Source organism: Furipterus horrens, unplaced genomic scaffold (genome assembly GCF_987537825.1).
Source record: "Furipterus horrens unplaced genomic scaffold, mFurHor1.1.pri manual_scaffold_6, whole genome shotgun sequence".
NCBI classification, from domain to species: domain Eukaryota; kingdom Metazoa; phylum Chordata; class Mammalia; order Chiroptera; family Furipteridae; genus Furipterus; species Furipterus horrens.
In genome coordinates this window covers 117,000,672-117,012,963 of record NW_028327176.1, presented here as the reverse complement: position 1 = coordinate 117,012,963, position 12,292 = coordinate 117,000,672, and the positions used below count along the sequence as shown (strand labels likewise).

Sequence of the window (12,292 nt, the reverse complement as noted above, 5' to 3'; positions counted from 1 at the left end):
ATACAGGGTGGGGCAAAAGTAGGTTTACAGTACTGAATGTGTGAAACAAAGTTTATTCTTGTACTGTTATTTATTTATTCTTGTATTTTCCATACAAACAAGTGTAAAACTGCTGTCACCCCACCCTGTATTAATTTCTTTTCTTTTTAATATTTTAGTGCTTCCTTCTTCATTTTTCTCAAGTTTACTTAAGAAGAGGGTTAATTTTTAACTACTTAGTCACAATTATTTTATCTGTACTTGTGAAATTTAATGTTCAAAAACAAATGTCATAACTTGTAAACCTTGAAGGTTATATACCATGCAATAATAGGTTTAGTGACTTATAAGCATATTAGAACTCTGAACCATAGATCTGTTACTGATTCAGTAGACTTATCCTAGTTGGGGGTATAAAGCTTTTAAAATCAGATATATTACGTAGCTTGATATTTCTCTAGTATATAGAATCCAATCTTACGCTCTCAGAGACTTTGATTTCTTTTCAATCTTCCTGGAAATGGTAAGGTAAGAATTATATAGCCTAACAAACTTGCATATAGACTGTTCTTTGAGGGTTTTTGCTCAAATTGTAGAGTAAAAGCCAGTAATAAATGCTTCATTACTTATCTTCCAAAAGACACTTGTGCAGGAAGCTTTAAATTATCTGGAACCTTTTCAGAATAATGGAGTTTATGTTTAGAACATTCTTGATTCTTGCAAAGGTAGAAAATACTGGCTTAAAAAATTTTTTTTGAAATATTTTTAAAGATTTTATTTTATTTTTAGAGGGGAAGAGAGGGAGAAGGAGAGGGAGAGAAACATCAATGTGCTAGAGAAACATTTAATCAGTTGCCTCTCCATGCCCCCAACAAGGGACCTGGCCTGCAACCTGGGCATGTGCCCTGACTGGGGATCAAACTGGAGACCTTTTGGTTTGCAGGCCTGTGCTCAATCCACTGAGCCACACCAGCCAGGGCTCCTTTTTTATATTGATATTTTTTAATATGTCTTCCTTTAAACTAAAAGAAATAGGCTCTAATATAATAGAATCTACTTTTTTTACATAGTCATATGTGTCATAATTTATAATGAAGTCTAAAATCCATGCATGTTAATATATTTCTGATGCTTATTTGGGTACTCAGTTTTATTATTCTTTGTCAATTTTATTATTTTCACATATTATTATACAAGGAATTTGCCATCTGATATCAGTGGGTAATTATCTTCTCATCACAGAATATATGTACGACATATGAGTTATTTGTCTTTTAAGAAGCAGTCAACAGTTAATAACATATTAGAAGTTAGACCTGGACTCTAATTGCTATTCTATGACAGATTTGTTAATGCTGATCTTGGGCTTGTCTTTTAATCTTCCAGGTCAGTGTCTTCCTTACTAAATTCTCTTAGAATTTTTGAAGGGCAGATGATACTGTTTGTAGAAGTGCTTTGAAAGCATAAGGGAAACGAATATACAGCAGTTGATAAAAGATTAGTCAGGACAAAAAAATGAAAAAGAGGAAACCAATATGTAAGGTCAACATCCAGAACTATGAAGGCTCTGAGGTTTTACCATATTTGTAGCGTGCTACAGTTTTATTGATGCTGGCCAAACATGCAAGAGACAAAGAACTTCACATTACTTATTGCAACAGTGGGGGCCATAGGATAAGCATTTTCTTCATGTTGTCCCAGTTCCCATGGGGCAACACGAGGTGCACCAGATGAGATGAGACATTCATACAGAAAAGAGAAACTTGAGTTTAGGTAAGCTGAATCTTTTATAATGGACAGTGAGCGTGCCTGCTCTTTGTTCCAGAGGAAGCTGTTATCTTTGTCTTCCAGGCTATTTGCTGTACAAACATCCTTGAAAAGGTAGTACAGAAGAAAAAATAAAGTAAAAAGGCAAAAAGGCGATTAGTGTCTGGTTTGCAAGATGTGCAGAAATGAGAGACCCATGGAGAATTGCTTCCCTATGGTCAAGTGGTAGATGCTAGGAACAAAAATAAGGCAGCGTTAGGGGATAGGCAATAGTGAAGGTCGGGAGTGGCTTCTCTAGCACTTAAACAGACAGTTGAGTAAAATAAAAGAGCCAGCCATGAGGGAAGAGTAAGTGCAAGACCTGAGGAGGCAGAGCCAATGTGCTGGAGCTCAGTTTACAAGGGGAAGAATGACCGAACTTTAGATGAGAAATAGCCAGAGGCCATGTTATGTAGAGCCTTATAGACCATGGTTAGGACTTTGAATTTTATTTTGATTGAGATTATTGGGAGGTTTTCAATGGGAAACCAATAGGCTCTAACTAACATTTTAACAGTATTACTTTGGTAGCTCTGAATAAGTAAGTTGTGGGTGATAAGTAGGGTTGAGAAAAATGTGAAATTATTAAAAATCTTTGAAAGAGATCTTCTTGTAGGAATGATATTATTGTAAAGATACATATATTATTTCAAACTAATACCATATTTTATATTCAAATTGAAACTGTGAACATGATCATTTAAACAATCAATTAAACCAAATAATTATACTTAGTTAAGATATCCTTAGAAGAGCTTTACTTTTGTAGAATGAAGAAGGCTGGGCTGAAGATCATTGATAAAGCAGTCAGAGAACCTTATGATGGGTCTGAGGCTGGGAACCAGAAAGACATGCTTACTAGGTAGAAAGGTGCCACTTCAGGCCGAAAACTAAGGGAGAGGGACCAATATAACAGCATATCAAGATCAAACTATCTAGGCGTTATATAGTTAATAAGGAATAACATTGTATCCCTTTTTGGTGGAGAGGCTTAAATGTGGATCCCACTTAAGTCCATGGGTCCCTTGAACTACTTTACCATCTAAATTTATTCAGTGCTAAAGTGGCAATATTTAATAAGGTTGTAAAGATTTAATTAAACAGTTCACCAAGTCTTGGAATCTGTTGGCCATTTAGTAGTCACTGGTAGCTCAAATTGTTGAATATTCATTTTTCATATGGTTCAAAGTTAAGTTCCCATATCTTTCCTCTTGCAGGCAAAGTAAACCAGATGCTAATAGCAATTATGTCATGATCAGTGAAACTGTGTATTAGGAAAAGATAAGTCAAAGAGGCATTCACAGTTGGATGGTGGTTACTTGGGTATGTGTGGCTAGACAAACATTATTTAAATAACCTACAAGATATGCTCAGAACTCAGTGGGAGAATGTTTTATTCCCCACCCCTAGTCTGGCCAGTGTGTAGAGAGGAAGAAGGGTAGGGGTAGGCTAGAGGAGACTGTGTAAGGGGACAGCATGATACGTATAGCATGAGTGTCTTTATGTAAAATCTAATATCTGAACCCTAGCTTCTCCATCTGTAAAAATGGGCTAATAATATTTAAACTTTATTGAAAACTACTTGAAAATCAACCACTTATAGATAAGTGGTTTTATTATAGATAGGTGATTAATAGTACTAATTATCAACGGTCTCCTAACTTGTTACATACAATAAAAGCTTGAGAATTGAGTCTTTCATGGTGGAACATGGAACAGGGTACATATTCATGGGAAGTAGAAGAGATTTCATTTTAATTAAGGTACCTAAAGTGGGAAGTTAATAATGTATTTTGACCCTGAGTACAGAGAATTAATTATTAAAGGTAAAATCATGTTTGTTGTAGAATCTGTAACTGTTAGTATTGAAATTAGAGATGTTTTTGTAATGTATGTTAGTAGAATATGAATTTGAATTTCTTAGATAAGCATTATTGTTTAGTTTATGAACTAGTTGATTATTTAAATTTTACCATGTCTTAAGGAATAACCAAATAATTGGCTACTCAATTTTAGGAGAAGAACAATGTCAAACATACTAGCTCTTCTGTTATTTTCAGTTTAAATTGAAAGAGAATTTTCTATTTTTTAAATTTAAAAAAAAAACCTCTAGGCACAGATCTTTAATTTTTTTGGTGCAATCAAGTGAAAATGTTGAATGATATTTTAATAAAAAATATAATATGTGGACCAGTGAAGTGCTTATAGAAGCAATAACTACTGAACTTTTTATTATATACACTTATCAGTAAAAATTGAACATGTACTTTATGATATTTATGAATTTTATTTGTATGTTTATGTACATTTTTAAGTATATTTTATTGATTATGTTGTTACAGTAGTTTCAGTTTTTTTCCCCTTTGCTTCCCTCTGCCCAGTATCCCCCTTCCCTCCAGCGATCCCACCCCCTTTTAGTTCATGTCCATGTGTCATGCATATACGTTCTTTGGCTTCACTCTTTCCTGTGTTATTCTTAACTTCCCCCTGTCTATTTTGTACCAATCAATTACACTCTTAATCGCTGCACTATTTCCCCATTTCTCCCCCTTTCCTCTCCCAGCTGATAACCCTCCGAATAATCCCCATACCTATGATTCTTTTCCTATTCTGACTTTCTTAATTGGATTTTGTTCTTATTTTTTAGATTCAGTTGTTGATAGTTGTGAGTTTGTTGTCATTTTAATATTCATAGTTTTTATCTTCTTTTTCTTAAGTAAGTCCCTTTGACATTTCATATAATAATAGCTTGGTGAGGATGAGCTCCTTTAGCTTTACCTTGTCTGGGAAGCACTTTATCTGCCCTTCCATTCTGATTGATAGCTTTGCTGGATAGAGCAATCTTGGTTTTAAGTCCTTGCTTTTCATCACATTGAATGCTTCTTGCCAGTCCCTTCTTGCCTGCAAAGTTTCTTTTGAGAAATCAGCTGAAAGTCTATAAGCACCCCTTTATAGATAACTCTCTACTTTTTTCTTGCTGCTTTTAAGATTCTCTCTTTATCTTGAACCTTTAGCATTTTAATTATGATGTGTCTTGGTGTGATACTTTTTGGGTCTAGCCTGTTTGGGATTCTCTGTGCTTGCTGGACTTCTATGTCTATTTCCCTCACCAAATATGGGAAGTTTTTCTTCATTATTTTCTCATATAAGTTTTCAGTTTCTTGCTCTTCCTCTTCTCTTGGCACCGCTATGGTTTGGATGTTCGCATGCTTAAAGTTGTCCCAGAGGTTCCTAAGCCTCTCTTCATTTTTTTCAATTCTTGCTTCCTCATTCTGTACTGGTTGACTGTTGTTTTCCTCCTTATGTTCCAAATCATTGATTTGAAGTCCTGTTTCCTTCCCTTCACCATTGATTTCGTGTGGATTTCCCTTAGTTTCATTTAGCATAGCCTTCACTTCTTCCCTTATGCATCTGCTGTACTTAAGCATATCTGTCAAGCCTGTGAGCATCTCCATCACCAGTGTTTTGAACTCTGTATCTGTTAGGTTGGCTATCTCCTCGTCGCTTAGTTCTCCCACTGGAACCTTGATCCGTTCCCCTTTTTGGGCCATACTTCTCTGTCTCTTCATCTTGACAGGCTCCTGTGTTTGTTTGCCTCTGTATCTTAGGTAGAGCTGTTGCTCCTGTTGTAAAGGGCATCAATAGAGGGTGACCTGTTTCACCACTTTGTGGTGCTGTATAAGGGGGAGGGGTCTGAGAGGGAACAATGCCGTTTGCCCAGCACTTAACCCTTTTCCATGCACTTCTTCCACTTCCATATGGGACTGGCGCCTCTCTACTTGTTGCCCTGGCCATCATTCCCAGGATGGGTGGGTCTGCAGGCATTCTGGAACTGTGGGGACCCTTTAAACAAGTGGACTCTACTGAGAGACTGGCAGCTTCTTCCTCCGCCCCAACCACCACTGGTTTGCACAGTCAGAAGCAATGAGGCTTTATTTTTACCTGCACTGGGATCATCAGCTACATGGTCTGGTCTGGTGCTGGAAGCACTCCCCAGGTGTCCCTCCTGACTTTTTAAAATGTGTGACTGCACTTTCCGGCTGCCTGCCGCTGCCACCACTGCTGCTGCCACCACACCATGTCCTCTCCGCCCCTCCTACCTGGCTGGATAAGTATTTTATATCTTTGTTTGTTGGACTTCAATTTTCTGGAACTTCTCGTCTCTAGTTTTGAGGTAGTTGTATTCCTTCTTAGTTGTGGAAGGAGACACAGCATGTCTGTCTAAGCCTCCATCTTGACTGGAAGCCAAATATATTGTTATATATACATTTTATATAAACTATAAACTAACTGCTTAAAGAAAATTAAAGTGATAAATTAAGGATTCAAAAATAGAAATAAAACGAGCAGTGGTTCTCAATAATCTTCGAAGATACTAATTCCTTTTAAAAGTAAAATTTCTCAGCCTTCCACGTGATACTATGTTCTAGTTCGCTGATCGTAAGATGTACTTCTATTTTATGTACCACTAATAAAGAAAAGATCCCTGCTCCTCCTTTCTTATTATTTATATTTTTTGTTTTATATTTAGTGAAAGAAGTTTTTAGACTTAAGTAAGTACTTTAAAATCATATCACACTTCTGCATGCAATACTAGGAAAATATAAGTGAAATAAATTGGAAATGTATTCCTAAAATTTGACATTTGTAATGTGAATTTTCTGAATCACTTTTTTGAATTAGTTATTCATGTCCATGATTTATTGTACACGATGGTCTTTTATGCTATCAGGAGAATTGATGATACTGTTTTTCTTGAGAGCTCCACTCTCTTGTGTCTGAGATTTTCTTTGAAGCTGCTAACATACCCATTTTATAAACCTAAGCTTTATTCGTTGCTGTTTTGCAGTTTCTTATTTTGCCACGTGAAAGGCTATCTTTTTGCATTTAGCTAAATAGCAAAATGACTTCTACTTTGAATTATCTTCCTTTCTTAAGCTCATAAAATTTGGACTGTTGCTTTGCAAGAAAACATAGAATTATGCTCATTGGTTCAGTGAATATTTGCTTCATTATTTGCTCTTTTGTTCATTTTTTTTTTACACATTAATGTTTTGTTTCAATATCAAATCATAGTAGTACTGTCTTAAAAGACATTTTAAGTTGCAGTCGTTGTACCAAGAAAGCATGTAATTCAGCCAAAGAAGTAACTATTTTGTAACCAGCTATGTCCAGATTTCTGAATGTGCAGGTAATGACAACTATGTCATGAATTCTGCCTAGCCAGTCACTATAAGGTGCATTCACATTTCACTTATGTTAAATGTGAGCAAATATGTATCTTAGAATCAGTGAGTATGTAGAAGGGAGATCTTACTGAGTACATTAAATGAATTGTTTCATTAGTCATATTAGCATACATGTACTTGAATAATAGGTGTTATAAGTATATGCAAGATATTTATTCAGTTTCAAGGTACTTCCTAGTGTTGATTCTTTGCAGTAATCCAAGACTCATAGGTTAGAAACGTCATCCTGGAGGAGAGAGATGTAGGGAAAAGGTGCTGTTCTAAACTGGACAGTGTAAGAAGGTATTACAAATATTTGTAGTTTATATATATGCTTTCAGAATATTTTGGGTTTTAAAATACAGGCGCTGATTTATATTTGGAAGTTGAAACAAATGACATTGGAGGTAATCATGGACAACTTAAAAGCATTTTAAGTAATAGAATCTCTTTAGCCTTGTTGATTTTCTAGTAATTCACTAGAGGGCAGTAGTAAGCAGTAAAAGTTTTTCTGAACAGGATAGTCTTTTTCTTACATTTTTTTCCAAAGAAATCTGAGGCTAAATTTAAAAGATTGTTGTTTAAAGACTTAAAATTGTATTGATAAAGATGAAATGTTTGTATAATATGTTATATCAATCTTATTATAATCTAAATATTATAGTTAAGTTTCCTGATAATTATTGAAACTTAAACATGCAATCCAAAAATAAACTAAAAGCTAGGGTAACGAAAACAACTGCTGTCTTTTACTTGCTCTCTTCAGACAATTAAAAATTCACAAAAAGATGCTGCATTCTGATGCCGTGTTACCACAAGGTATTACCACGGACATATTTTTCTTTTCTAAAATCTTTTAAATCGAGCTATTTAGGAATTCAGTTCAGCTTTCTAATATATAAGTTTCATGTAAGGAAAAAAGTTCATATGAATAAAGAACTTTTTAAATGATTATCTCCTCAGGGAAATTATTTTATTAATTTAATAAATGTTTGTTCTTGGAATAAAGGTAGGAGAAAAAAGAATCAATACCTAGTTCTTACATACCAAATAGTCTGCTAGTTGTTACTAGTGTGGCTGAGGAATCTGTGTTTTAAAGACCTTTCCACATGATTCTGATTGGCCAGCTTTGGCAGATCTCGTCGGCAGCCGTCCGTCTCGAGAGACGATGGTGTAGCTTCTTAAGAGTCTATCTGCACCGCCGAGAATGGCTGTGCAGTCCGACTCGGGAGTGACACGGTATCTGTCTCCTCCCGTGTTGAATCGACATCTTGCGATGTCGCTAGAGTGTCCTCTCCAGTGAAGCTGAAGCTACAGAGCCTGGGCAGGGTGATATGGAGGGTCTGCTGTTGCCCATGCAGCAGACCCCCCCTCTCTTCGCAGCTGAAGGATCCAAGGGAAAGACGGAGTCAATACAGCTTGGCTTCAGGTGCGCCGCAGGAGTTGCCGGTGTTGACTACAACGTCAAACCGCCTTAGGGACTCCGGCTCCGGATTTTCTGTCGGGGTTTACTCCCCTAGCCTTTCCCCTGAAGAGGTATGCTGCAAGGCAGCGGAGGTTTTTTGGAATCAGAGTTTTCCTTCTCTGTTTGGCAGATCTAGTGATAAAATAATTGTACAGACGAATAATGTTAATGTAAAATGTTCTGTATTATAATTGAGTTATAAGCAAGGCATATATACAAGTCAAGGAAGACTTCCAGATATGTTGTAGTTAAGCTGAGCCTGAAGAGCATTGAAATCTGCTAATGAGGTAAGGTGAGAAGACAGGCATTTTAGATGAGGGTACTGCATGTACAGTACTAAAGTGTGGTTGCTGGATAAAGCCTGAAGTTGTGTGAAATTGGAGTGTTTGAAGAACAGCTAACAGTTTTAGAGGCATGACCAGGGTTGGTAGGGCTTTATATGACAGGGTTAGATAATTGGTCTATTTACAAGACCAGTAATTTTACCTTTCACTGAAGAACAAAGCTCAATAACTTTCCAGACAATTTTAGATGGAATTCTGATATGTAAGAATGTAGATGAACAAAGTAGATATGCTCTGGAAAATAAGAAGCAAGTCCTTGTGTCAGTCACTACCTGCCTTCCTCTCTCCTGCAGTGGCCCTAAGACACCTACCCAGAGCACTTTGAAAACTACCCTTATTCGTCCTGGAGAATCTTAAAGGATGTTAATTAAAGGGATAGCATAATCTGACTTGGGTGTTGGAGAGAGATCACTTTGGAAAGTATAGAAAATGGATTTGTAGAAAGTGAGATGAGCAGACCAGTGTACAGAATTTAGATGACCTTGCATTTGACAGTGGACTCTTAAATTAGATCCACTTTGCTCCTCAGACATGGGAACAAGAAAAAAGAAAGAATTGGGACTACATCAAACTAAAGAATTTTTGCACAGTGAAGGAAACTATAACAAAACAAAAGGCAAGATACTGAATGGGAGATGATATTTGCTAATGATACATCTGATCAGGGGTTAATATCCAAAACATTTAAGGAACTCATACAATTTAACACAAACACAGGACATATGGCCATAGACATATGAAAAGAATGCTCAACATTACTAATCGCCAGGGAAGAAATGCAAATTAAAACTACAGTGAAATATCACCTGATATCTGCTAGAATGGTTATCATCAATAAATCAAGAAATAAGTGCCGGCGAGGCTGTGGATAAAAGGGAACCCAAGTGCACTGTTGGTGGGAATGCAGACTGATGGAGCCACTGTAGAAAACAGCATGGAGTTCCCTCAAAAAAATTAAAAATACCATATGAACCCAGAAATCCCAATTTTTGGTATTTATCTGAAGGATCCCAAAACAGTTATTTGAAAAGACTTATGCTAGCATTATTTACAAAAGCCAAGATATGAAAGCAACCTAAGTGTCTACCAAGATGTGGTACATACATAGAATGGAACATTACTCAGCCATAAAAAGGAATGAAATCTTGCCGTTTGAGACAACATTGATATACCTAGAGAGTATTATGCCAAGTGAAATAAGTTAAAGACAAATACCATTATTTCACTTATATGTGGAGTATAGAAAACAACATAAACGAACAAACAAAACAGAAACAAACTCATAGTTACAGAGGATATTTTGATCATTGTCAGATGGAATGGGTGGGAACAAAAGGGAAGAGATTAGATGTATTAATTCGTCGTCGTCGGCAGCCGTCCGTCTCAAGAGACGATGGCGTAGCTTCCTGAGAGTCTATCTGCACCGCCGAGAATGGCTGTGCAGTCCGATTCGGGAGTGACAATCCCTGCCGCACTTGTTACAGGTGAAGGCAGATGGCTGTTGTTGCTGCTGCTGACGCTGCTTCCGCCTCGATCTTTTCTGGGCCGCCTCCTCGTTGCGCGCAGCCTCCGCGCGTGACGTACCTTGCCTGACCGCGAGCCTCCAGGCTAGGCGGTCGTCTGCTTGAACTTCCCATGTGTTGAGATTGATGGAGCATTGTGTCATGTCCTTTTTGCAGATGTCTTTGAACCGCAGTTTTGGGCGCCCTGTCATCCTCTTGCCTTCTGCTAGCTCACCGTAGAGGAGGTCTTTGGGGATACGGCCTGCATCCATTCTTTTGACATGGCCGAGCCACCTGAGGCGTCTCTCGCTAAGAACTGCATGCAAACTGCTCATGTTGGTTCGCTTCAGCACCTCGGTGTTGGGAACCTTATCCTGCCAGGCGACATGCAGGACGCGTCGCAGGCACCTCATGTGGAAGCTGTTGAGTTTCCTTTCGTGCCTTGCGTAGGTGGTCCACGTCTCGCTGCCATAGAGGAGAGTGCTGAGTACGCAGGCTTGGTAGATGCGCAGTCTGGTTTTCTCAGTGAGGCTGGAATTGTTCCACGCTCGCCGGTTCAGTCTGGCCATAACTGTGGCTGCCCTGGCGATTCTCCGGTTGACCTCCAAGTCGACTGACAGAGAGCTCGAGATGGTGGACCCGAGGTAAGTGAAGTCGTTGACAACCTCCAGGGTGTATCCGTCGATGGTGATGCATGGGGGAGTCCCCGTGCCTTGAGCCATAACATTCGTCTTCGTCAGGCTGATGGCTAGTCCGAACTCCTTGCATGCGTGGGAAAGGCAAGTGACTAGCTGTTGGAGTCCCTCTTCGGAGTGTGATGTCAAAGCTGCGTCGTCGGCGAAGAGCATCTCACGGATGAGCACCTCTTTGACTTTGGTCTTGGCTCGTAGACGGGCCAGGTTGTAGAGCTTGCCATCGGATCTGGTGTGAATGAAGACACCCTCGCTGCAGTCCTTAAAGGCGTATTGGAGGAGCATGGAGAAGAAGATTCCGAACAGCGTAGGCGCGAGGACGCAGCCCTGCTTTACTCTGCTGCTGACTGGGAAGGCCTCAGAGGTTGCGCCGTTGTAGGACACCGTGCTGTGCATGTTGTCGTGAAAGGACATGACCACAGCAAGCAGATGTGGTGGACAGCCAATCTTCCATAGCAAGCTGAAGAGTCCGCTTCGACTGACCAGATCAAACGCCTTCGTGAGGTCAATAAAGGCGAGGTAGAGTGGTTTATGCTGCTCGTGACACTTCTCCTGCAGCTGGCGTAGGGAGAAGATCATGTCCACTGTTGAGCGGCCAGCTCTGAAGCCACACTGGGACTCTGGGTAGACGCGGGAAGCAAGGGTCTGCAGGCGGGCAAGAGCGACCCGGGCGAATACTTTGCCGACGACGCTGAGGAGAGAGATGCCCCGGTAGTTGTTGCAGTCGCTGCGGTCTCCTTTGTTCTTGTACATGGTGATAATGTTGGCGTCTCTCATATCCTGGGGGATGTAACCCTCCTTCCAGCAGAGACAGAGTAGATGGTGGAGCGGCTGTAGCAGGACTGGTTTCCCGCTCTTTAGGATTTCTGGAGGGATTCCGTCGCTTCCTGGTGCTTTCCCGCAAGCGAGGCGGTCGATGGCTTTGCCGAGCTCTGCCGCAGTAGGTGGGGTGTCTAGCTCCTCCATGACTGGTAGGTCTGGGATGGCGTTAAGAGCAGTGTCTGTTACGGTGTTCTTCGTTGCGTACAGCTCGAGGTAGTGCTCGGTCCACCGCCGCATTTGCTGTTCCTGGTCAGTGATGACCTCACCTGTCTTGGACTTAAGGGGGGCGATCTTGGAGGGGATTGGGCCTGTTGCCTTCTTGATACCCTCATACATTCCTCGTGCGTTGCCTATATCGGCGGCTTCCTGAATGCTTCTGCACAGGTTTAGCCAATAGGTGTTGGCACAGTGGCGGGCGGTCTTCTGGACTTTGTTCCTGGCAGCCCGTAGAGCT

The 12,292-nt window shown here is 39.7% G+C and overlaps 1 protein-coding gene across 1 annotated transcript in view; it reads left to right on the top strand.

The window, feature by feature from the left end:
* LMBRD1 (LMBR1 domain containing 1) overlaps positions 1-12,292 on the top strand; it is a 106,778-nt gene that overhangs the window by 52,572 nt on the left and 41,914 nt on the right. The gene's annotated exons all lie outside the window — the stretch shown is intronic.